The 9,792-nt window shown below is 55.3% G+C and overlaps 1 protein-coding gene and 1 pseudogene across 24 annotated transcripts in view; both read left to right on the top strand.

Annotated features, from left to right (window-relative positions):
- The first annotated feature begins 235 nt into the window (after window positions 1–235).
- The window catches only part of MYO18A (myosin XVIIIA), a 141,906-nt gene continuing 132,349 nt past the window's right edge, over window positions 236–9,792 (top strand). For 16 of the 24 annotated variants that reach the window (XM_043531025.1, XM_043531023.1, XM_043531022.1 and 13 more), the window contains exon 1: window positions 236–324. The gene's annotated coding sequence lies outside the window, so the exon portion shown is untranslated. Of the gene's footprint in view, window positions 376–981; window positions 1,454–9,792 lie in introns of those variants that run through there. The other 8 variants (XM_043531033.1, XM_043531014.1, XM_043531029.1 and 5 more) reach the window with 7 other exon arrangements.
- LOC119563926 lies at window positions 2,340–3,783 on the top strand (annotated as a pseudogene).

The raw sequence follows: 9,792 nt of genomic DNA, 5'->3' as shown, positions 1-9,792 counted from the left end.
GGGGCTGGGGGGGCCTGGGTGTTCAGGGCTGGGGGGGTGCCGGGCTGTGGGGAGGCGGGGCTGGGATTCAGGGCTGTGGGGGCGGGGCTGGGGGGGTGCCGGGTTGGGGGGAGGCGGGGCTGCGGGGGTGCCGGACTGTGGGGGGCGGGGCTGGGGGGGTTCAGGGCTGGGGGGGCGGGGCTGGTGCCGCGCGCTGGGCCAGGCCAGGCCGCTCCCCTCCCCCGCCGCGTGCCGGCTCCGGGGCCGATCCGGGCTGGGCCCCGCTCCCCGCCCCGCCCCCGGCCCGGGCCCGTCTCGGCCGCGCGCCGCGAGCTCCGGCGGCCGGTGAGTGCGGGCGGCGGCGCCGGGCGCGGAGGCCGGAAGACGCGGCGCCAGGTACCGGGAGAGGCGGCCCGGCCCCGGGCCCCGCCGACATGGGGGGGCCGCTGTCCCCCCGCATCCCCGTGTGTCAGTGTCACCCGCCCGCCGTTGTGTCTGCGGTGGGGGGTGTGTGTGTGAGAGACCGACCCCCCCCCCGTGTGTGTGTGAGAGACCGACCCCCCCCCCCGTGTGTGTGTGAGACCGACCCCCCCCGTGTGTGAGAGAGACCGCCCCCCCCCCCGTGTGTGTGTGTGAGACCGACCCCCCCCGTGTGTGTGTGAGAGAGACCGCCCCCCCCGTGTGTGTGACCGCCCCCCCCCGTGTGTGTGTGTGAGAGAGACCGGCCCCCCCCCCCCGTGTGTGTGAGAGACCGGGCCCCCCCCCCCGTGTGTGTGAGAGACCGGGCCCCCCCCCGTGTGTGAGAGACCGGGCCCCCCCCGTGTGTGTGAGCGCGGTGTGTGGGGATGGGGGGTCACGCCCTGGTTTCGCGGCCCCTGGTGGGGCAGCCCCCCGGCTCTGGGTGGGGGCGGAGGCTGGTCCCCGTGCGCGGCGGGCCCTGGCAGGGTGGGCGCTGGGGGCTGGGCGTGGCCGATGGGGGGGCTGGGCCGGGCTGCGTGGGCCCGGGGCGGCCCCGAGCGCCGCGGGGAGCAGCCTGCCCGCCCCGCCGCCTCGGAAGGGCCGCAGCTGCCTGGCACCTGGTCCCCTTCCTCCCGTGGGCCGAGCAGCGGCGGGTGGAGGCGGAGGGAGCTGCTGCTTTGCTACATTGAAGCAAGATGCGGAGGGCTAATTGGGCTAATCCTGGGGAATACTTGATAGCCTGGGACGGGAAACGCAAAGCTCTTCCAGCTGCCCTGCGCTGCTGTTACTGCTAGTCCTTTGCCTGCTGTTTACCTCACCGTTTGCGAGGTAGGGGAAACCCTCCTGCGTCATGAGAAATTTCACACCAGCGCAGGGCTTCCTTCGTTCCTCCCTCTGGCCCTGGCCGGGCTGGGTCGCATCGCGCTGACTTGTAGGGCTGGTCTCAGTTCTGCAGTAGGAGCGACACTGAGGGCGTTGTAGCCCGTGAGAGCGGCGGTGGGCTTGCGGAGGCTGGGTAAGGGGAGACCTCTTCAGTTGCCTGTAGCCCTTGGGCTGCAGGGCTGTGACTTTTGGCCTAATAGCTCGAAAGCAGCCAAAAGTATCACTGGGGGTGGCTGAGGTTTGATCTGCCTGCCTCCTGCCCAGGGGGTTATTGTAAATTAACTTGCTTAGGGAGGAATATATAGAATAACAAATGTCTGCTGAGGGGTTCAAAAACTCTGTGGTTTCAGGCAGTTTGTGCAGGAACTAAACTTAGGACAATGACATAAAACAATACTTGCATGCAACCAGTACTTTGGGGAAGGTAGGCTGGGTTTTTTTTGGGGGGGGTGGACCTCAGAATTCCCTCTATCAGGTGGAACTAAGGAGCTCCAAGCCTAGGGGGTGCTTTTAAAAAAAATGTACAGGCAGTTTTCTTAGCCATGGCTAGCCATGGATCTGTACAATCTAACTTCGGAAATAGCTGTTTGATTCCAGCCAGAGAATCATCTGATCTGTAACAACACATGAAAGGTAATTTCTGTCTTTGTAGGGTCTAATTCAAACAAAGCCTTGAACTTTGAACAATAATGAACTCCTCGCTTTACCGTTGTTTGCCATGTTGATTCTGTTTGCTGTGGCAGAAAAGAGCTGCATTTGCTCACCCCTGAAGCTTAAGGTGTCAGAAATGTATCCTCGGTGCAGACCTTGCATCCTGGCAACTGGCAAGAAGGGTCTGAATCACGGCTCCTCTTGTGGGAGAACTGAAACCTTAGTGTGGCGAATGGGCGACTTCCTTGTAACCTCTAACCTGCATTTTCCCCAGCATTTCCAGGTTGTACTGTGTCAGATGCTGTTGAATAATTGCTCTCAATTTCTCTCCCACCCGAAACCTAACCCTGTGCTGAATAATTTCTCTGCAATGTACATTTTGTAATTAGTATCCAATCTTCGTTTGTAGCTGCCTTTATTACAAAAGTGCCCTTGTTTGTGCTGAAGCAGGTATTGCAAGCAAGACCTGGGTGTAGCGGACAGGGTTATGGCCTTGTGTAGGGCTCGCAGGGGAGGGTGGAGTGCAGATGTGCAAATACTATGGAAATCCTTCCAGATGGTGTCACCAGTTCAGAGAGTGACACTTCAGACTGTCGACAGTTTTGCTTGTTTGTGTTTAGCCTTCTTAGCCAGAGCTGGGGAGTGTTTATCCTTTCCGGAGTTGGGTGCCCGAGAGGATGCACAGAAATAGCACCACATAAGGGTAAGGAGAAGAAAGAAGAGCAGGTCATCAGCTTGGGACTGCCAGTTGCCGAAGGAGAAAATGTTTGGCGTCTGCCATATCTTCGCTTCCTTCAATGACACTTACCCATGTAACTGATCTCTCCGGCAAGGAAACCGTCTGCCGAGTGGCTGGTGGTATTCAGGTGAAGGCTGACAGACGAGTCTTCGCCCTCTGCTGCTATGTTGGCCGCCCAGGATGTTGCCCAGCGGCGCAAGGAGCTGGGCATCACTGCCCTTCACATCAAGCTGCGAGCTACAGATGGAAATAGAACCAAGACTCCTGGACCTGGTGCCCAGTCAGCTCTCGGAGCTCTCGCTCGTTCTGGAATGAAGATTGGGCGCGTTGAGGATGTCACCCCCATCCCCTCTGACAGCACTCGCAGAAAGAGTGGTCGCCGGGGTCGTTGTCTGCAAACTGTGGCTGGCTTTTGTTTCATCATTAAATCTCTCTCTCAAAAAAAAAAAAAACAACAAAACCCAGCAGCCAAAAGGAACAGATGAATCAGCTGGGCTGTTTCCTTCACTGCCCCCATGTTGTCTGCTGGAGGGTGAGCTCACTGCAGGGCTGTGGCCATTGCAAAATACAACAAAACCTGCCTCAGAGAAGGGCAGCTCCTTTTGTGTGGGACTTGGATGGAAAGGAATCTGTCTCATCCGGATGCATCTTTGCATATGCATAAGGTTAGGCAGAGACTGAGTTACTCCTTGAGATTTGCTAAGGATGCTGGGAAATAGTGCTTTGTAATTAATCTTCCTTATTATAGGGAAACGCTAAATTCTGATTTCCTCAGATTAGTCAATGAACCCTACTGCTGGTAATGATTGGATCTCGAGTGCTCTCAACCCATCCTTTACACTGGTGCAAGTAATGCAAGGTCCCATCTAAATGTGCAGTATAACCTCTTGCTGACTTGGGCCTTTTGTCTGCACTGCTCATGGAAACAGCATTAGCACCATACTATTAAAAATCCTAGGCAGCATGGGTCCACACAAATTGATTTTAAAACTGATTAAGTTAAATCTGTGCAAACCCCTGTGTAGACGCTTCAATTTTGGTTTCATAGTGACTTATTTCTATTTAGCGAAAAACCTGATCCTAATCCTCTTCCGCTAAATTGATATAAATCAGGTTTATGTCTTTTTAAGAGAGATTCCATGTAGCCTTTTGCTTTGGTTTAACAAAATCAGCGTCACACCTCTTGTGAAACCAGTGCTGCTTTGCTTAGATGAGCCCTTAGCATGGTTTGCTAAAGAGGTGCTACAACAACTTCCCAGGACAGGCTAGGCAGGGCCTGAAAGATAGCTTTCCTGTATGCCAAAACGTCTGTGTAATCAGAGCAGATAGGGTCCTCTCATTAAATGCACAATGCAACCAGTGTCCAGAACAGAGGGCTTGAACTGTTACGTTACTGAGCCAGAAAGAAAGAGTCTAGCAACAAATGGGTGCTCCAAGGTCCTTTTGTTACCACTGCATTGAACAAGAATGTACTTCGTTTGAGAGGAGTTGTCTAGAGAGTCTCAGTTTAGGTGCTTCCCCCAGAAGGTCTAAAGGCTTTCTGATTTTTCAGTGTTAAGCAGCAGTTTGTCATTTTCATGATTTTATCTAGAATACAAAGGTGGGAGGGGGACTGGGTGGGTTGGGGATGGTTTATATTGGAGAGTTTCACCTCTGGGCGCCATCCCATCGGACAGCTGTTCAGTAGGCCTTGTGAAACAAGTTGGTGGGTCTCATTTTATTTCATAGAGAGACAGGTGCCCACGTCACAAAACCCGCTACTGTGGTTGGTGCCTGTATTAGTGTCTGGGTGGCCAGATCAAGGACTGATGGGTGGTCTCTGTGGGGCGGGGCTGAGTGGTGACCAGGGAAGCTCAGTCTGCTGCTGGCCTTGCTCTGTGGAGAGAGAAGATTCCATCTCTGGGCTTGCTAGTGCAGCACTGAATTCACTTTTGTTTGGGGCACCCCTGGGGAGAAAGAGCCAGCCCGAAGTATGGGCCAGGAGCAAATGTCAATACTGAGATGTAAAGGTACTCAGGGCTGTAGGGGAGATGTCAAAGCATGGGTCTCCTGCCACAAAGGGTGAAAGCAGCCCCACCCAGGACACCGGAGTGCAAACGTGGGGAAGGGAGCGGCTAGGATACGGTGCAGGTTTGGGAGTGTTTAATGAGTGCTCTGGAGGAACTTTTGTTAATTGGGCAGCCGAGGGTGGAGAGCAAACAGTGGAGTTGGTGAGTGGGAGGGAGTGATGCTTGGGAGGAGGGTGAGGCAGGAGCTGGGTAGTGCTGAGCTGGGCCGTGCAGACACGGTTGCCATATTTTAGTCTGGCAACTTGCACGAGGGAGAAGTGGCTGAGTATTTTAACTCTGTGTATAGATATCCCCCCTCCAGCCCACTGCAACACAGGATTGGGGGGGACCAGGACTTCTGGAGTCTGCTCTTGGCTGTGCTCCGATTCCAGGGAGCTTGGGCAAATTGTGCATCAATCTCTCTCTCTGTAACGTGGGCACTCTGGTACCTAGGATAAGGTGCTTTGAGACTGGAGCGTGAGCATGCTGTGTGTGAAGTGTCGCTGTGTTCTTCCACTCCGTCCCTGCCCCATGGAGAGTCTGTCCTTTCTGAATAGCCCCCCGGCAAGGCCTCTGGCCTGCCATCTCTGCTCCTCCCCTCTCCTCCTTGGCTAACTCTACCAGATCGTGCCCGAAGTATGCAGTTGTTCTGAACACACCTAGGGCCAGATAAGCTCCATGTGACACAAGAGCGAGTCCGTGAGAGGTGCACTTGGAGCTCAGAGCGAGCAATTCGGCAGCAAGGGATCATTTCTCTCCTGGTGACCTGGGCTTTGCACTGGTGGGGTAGAGCGCATGAGACCCATGAAAATCGGCTCTGCAGCGGATCTCTGCTCTGTAGCTGGGGGGCATTGGGCGAGAGCCTGCCTTTCAAGGTACCGTCCTGTCTCTACGCCCGTATGAAGGGTGTTCTTCAGCCGGACTGCACAAGCAGTTGGTGACACAATTTTCCTTTGGAGTGAGTGTGTCTTCCTCCTCAGCTAAGCGCCCAACAGCCTTTGGTGTTTCTAGCAGGTGGTAGCAGTGGCATGGCTATAACAGCCAGGGATGTTTGCTTAGAACCGGCGCCCCCAGACCTGGCTCCATCAGGGGCCCTGTTGCCAGCTTTGGGTGCAGCCCTCGGGCTTCTGGCGTTTTTATCCAAAGGAACAAATTGCTGTTGCTCTCCTCTTCCTCCCAGAGGTGCACCAGGGCCCAGCATGGTATCAGAAAGGTCGGGTGCATGGTGGGACTTGTAGTCCTGTGGGCTCCCCCTCCACATGACAGAGGAGGGTGCCATTGGGCTGCATTGTCTCCCAGGATTGCCTTTTGGCCAGGCTGCCCACGTGCTGTGTGCCAGCCCTCTGCATTCTTGTTGCTGTCTGTGGGATCCAGCTAAGGAACCTGGCTGGCTCTCCAGGCCCCTGGTGCCCAGCACCATGCCTTGCTGCTGCCCTTGTGTGAATAATGGAGTGGTCTTTAAGTTGGGAGCAAGTAGCTTGTGCTGTTAATTGGCAGTGCTGGCTGATTAGCCATGCAAATTGTAACACCTTCCCGTCTGTTGGGGGAAATACAAAGACTGGGCTGGAGAGTGTGTGTGTGTGTGTGCACGCGGGTGGGGGGGAGGGAGGGGAAAGGGAGAGGGTTGTCTCTCTTCTGGCAAACAACGTCCTGTGGAGGCCTTGCCTGTCTCAAACACCCCAGCTGTAACTGACTCCCCGTGTAAAGGCCTTGCTGGGTAGTGGCTGAGGGGGATGGCTGGCTGCTTTAGGAAGGAGGTTTTTTTGCCCTCCGAGGGACTCGGAGAGGGTGGGTGAGTGAGTCACACTGCGGTGTGATGATAGCAGTGGTATCTTGATCGCTGTCTGTGGCCCATAGGAGCTGGCGACGATGGTCCCAGTCTGGGATCCCATCTTTCCTTGTCATTTTCTATTCTTCTTGTGTGACTCTGCCTGGTGCAAGGGAAGCAGTCCTGACCCACAGCAGAGTGCTGAATAACCCTTGTGCCGAGATCCGAACTCCTACTGGTGCCTTCCTGGCAAGAATGGGGTTCCAACCTTTCAAAATACCAGAGGACGTAGGGCCACATGGGTGGAGAACATAAGGCACTTCAGGAGCAGAGTGAGGCCCAGCATGCTTGACCATGTGCCTGATTTATTGCAGTTCACTCTCTCTGTGTTCTTGCCAGACCCCTCAAATCCCTGATGTCTCAGGTGGCACGTTCATCCAGGTGTGCTGGCTTTGACTGCTGGTTGTGCAGGAAACTCCCAGCTTCCAACCCTCCCCCATAGAAAGGCAGGCTCTGAGGATGGCATGGTTCCCGGAGGAGGATTATGGGGCTAATGATAGTAGTTGTGTGAGATCTGTGGCTGAGACACTCAGTGTCTTAGCATTGCAATTGCTTCCTGGTGGTTTGAGCTGAGATCTCCATCTCTCTGATTCACTTCGCTGGCTCTCTGTGGAAGAAACCTCTGTGCTTTCCCTGGCATCACCTCTCCTGTCCTTCCTTCCCACTGGTGTGGATCTGAGGCACTGGGAATGCTGGGAGCAGAACTGGTCCCTGAGAAAATGTGCTGGAGCCCTCTGTAAGATTTCCCATTAGCCTTTCTGATATCAGGAGCCTTTTCCCATCTGGGGCCTCTGCAATCCCGTCTCCAGTAAACGCTTTGGAGATGCGGGGCTGGCAGATGGCGGCCGTTCAGTGTGATCATGCCTGTTGGCTAGTCTCTCTGTTCTGTGTGAGCCTCACCGTCCCCGCTCCTGGATGCATCCCCTCTAAAGCGGCGGGGAGCACCTCTGCTATGTAAGGCTAATCTGATAGTGATGATATTCTATTTTCCTTGCTTGTCGGCTAGTAACCGCCCAGCCCTGCTGGGGGCTGGGACCCTTCTGGGCTGGAGCAGTAACTACAGTGCTCTAGTGGGTTTTGCCGTTGTGCTGTGCGCTGTCCCCACGCTGTGTGTACTATAGCTCCACCAGTGCACTGGGTGCTTTGCAGGCAAATGTGAAGGGAGGGCCTGCTCTGACAGATGAGCTGTAGCTGGAGAGTGGGGTGGGAGACTGCAAAGAGCTGGGTGATCACATGGGGGAAGTTCAGCATCTCATTAGCTCCCTGTGGCTCTGTGTGAGTGGAGGCCCAGAGCGCCTAGGGCAGAGCAGTGTCCTCACTTCTGACCGACTGGGAGCCTGAAAGTCCTTGAGGTTTACGCCCTACGCAAGGAAGGGCCGAGACCTCCGAGTGCTTGGAGAGGCTGTGCCTTCTGTCAGGGTCCCCGTCTGTCTGTCCTGCCTGAGCTTTACTGTCGCTGTGCTGGCCCTGGCTGCTTCCCCCATTCTGTTCCTGGCAGCTCAGCCGGAGGGCTCCTCTTGAAAGGCATCTGCTCAGTCTAAGGAAGAATGCAGGGCAGGGTCAGCGGCTCAGGTCAGTTGCTGCAGTATTCAGGACTTGAAGCCAAGAAGGAAGGAGTTGAGGCGGGGGGCAGGGGGAGGACTTGCTCGGTTCCCTCTTTCGGGGCTGTGAGGAGAGAAAGCAGGGAGTGTCCTACAGCTGAGTACAGGCTTCCTGGGCTGTGGCTGGCTGTGGGGAATGGAAGCAAAGCAGGCAAGCGACTGCTGTGTGGTGTGTGCATCTGGTAACATGGAGGACGCAGAGAAAGAGCCTGAGCTCTCCACTGTTGTGTTTCAGACGAGCTACATATGGGCCACAAGGCATTGGGGTGCTGGGTGAGAGGGACACGGGTCGGAGTCAGCTCTGCCACTGACCCAGCTCTGTTCCCAGCTCTGCCACTGACCTGCTGCCTGGCATGTCACTTCTTTCTCCTGTGCCGCAGCTTCTTCCTCTGGAAAGTGGGGCAGGTAATGCAGCCCTGCCACACAGGGACCACAGGGTGTGTCTACACTGCAGATAGACACCCGTGGCTGGCCTGTACCACTGACAGGCTGGGGCCAAGGGCCTGCTTGTTTGCCATGTAGACATTCAGGTGGGATTGCAGCGGGAGCTCTGGGACTCTCCCACCTCGCGGGGTCCTAGAGCCCAGGCTACAGCCTGAGCCTGAATGTGTACACCGCAGTGAAACCACCCCAATCTGCATCCCTTTCCCTGAGTCAGCTGGCATGGGCCAGCCGTGGGTGTCTAATTGCAGTGTAGACATACCTGGTGAGGATTAGTTAGTTACTGAAGATGGAAAGTGATAGCACAGGAACATGGGAATTGTCACAGTGGGTTGGACTAGTGATCCACCTACCCCAGTGGCCAGTACCAGATGTCTTGAAAGCCCACAGTGAATAGTTCTGGAATAACTTGCCCCTGGGGCATTTCCTCTTGACCCCATGACTAAGCAGTGATTCATGCCCAGAAACAGGAGGGTAACTGTTTCTCCTCTCTCACATAGAGGTGCTCAGTGTGAGTTATGGGGTAGATTGAGGCTTTAATGTGGGATGTTTCCAAATTTGTCAAAGTTTATGAACATTGATAAATGAAAGGTATCCATGGACCAATGGCAAGAAAAGGTAGGGGAGGGAATAGCTTTTTTTGGACCAACTTCTATTGAGAGAGAAGGGACCACCTCAAATGAGGAATCCCCTCAAGCTCCATACGCTGGAAGAATGCATACCTCAATGGACTAATGACATTGAGGCTTTTGGTACAGAGCCGGCATGGCCAGAAGAGCCAAGAAAAGACACATGCTCTTCAGACTGTGCTGTGAGCAATCTCAAGTGTCAGTTCTTCCCTCCTTGGCCTGCATGTTCCTGCCCAGGCTGGGTCTGTGGCCTGGGCAGGCGGCTTAGTCATGCTCTTCGGGAGGGTTACAGGAGATCACAGTGCCTGGCTGGGGCCTTGCTGACGTTTAGGGCTCTGCAGCTTACATTTTCATTCATTTCTTAGCCAGAGGCTTTCCCCCGCTGGCTGTGTGCTCAGGGCCACATTGTGTAACCAGTGGCCCCTTGCTTGGACTCCTGTGTTCTCTGCCCATCTTACCCTTGGGATAAAAACTGGAGTTTGTGAGCTGCCCCTGGTACATCTAGCCAGGTGCAATGTGCCAGTGCTGCACAAGC

Source organism: Chelonia mydas, chromosome 17 (genome assembly GCF_015237465.2).
Source record: "Chelonia mydas isolate rCheMyd1 chromosome 17, rCheMyd1.pri.v2, whole genome shotgun sequence".
Lineage (NCBI taxonomy): Eukaryota > Metazoa > Chordata > Testudines > Cheloniidae > Chelonia > Chelonia mydas.
Note: the sequence above shows the minus strand (reverse complement) of the source record. Positions and strands in the feature narration are given on the sequence as shown.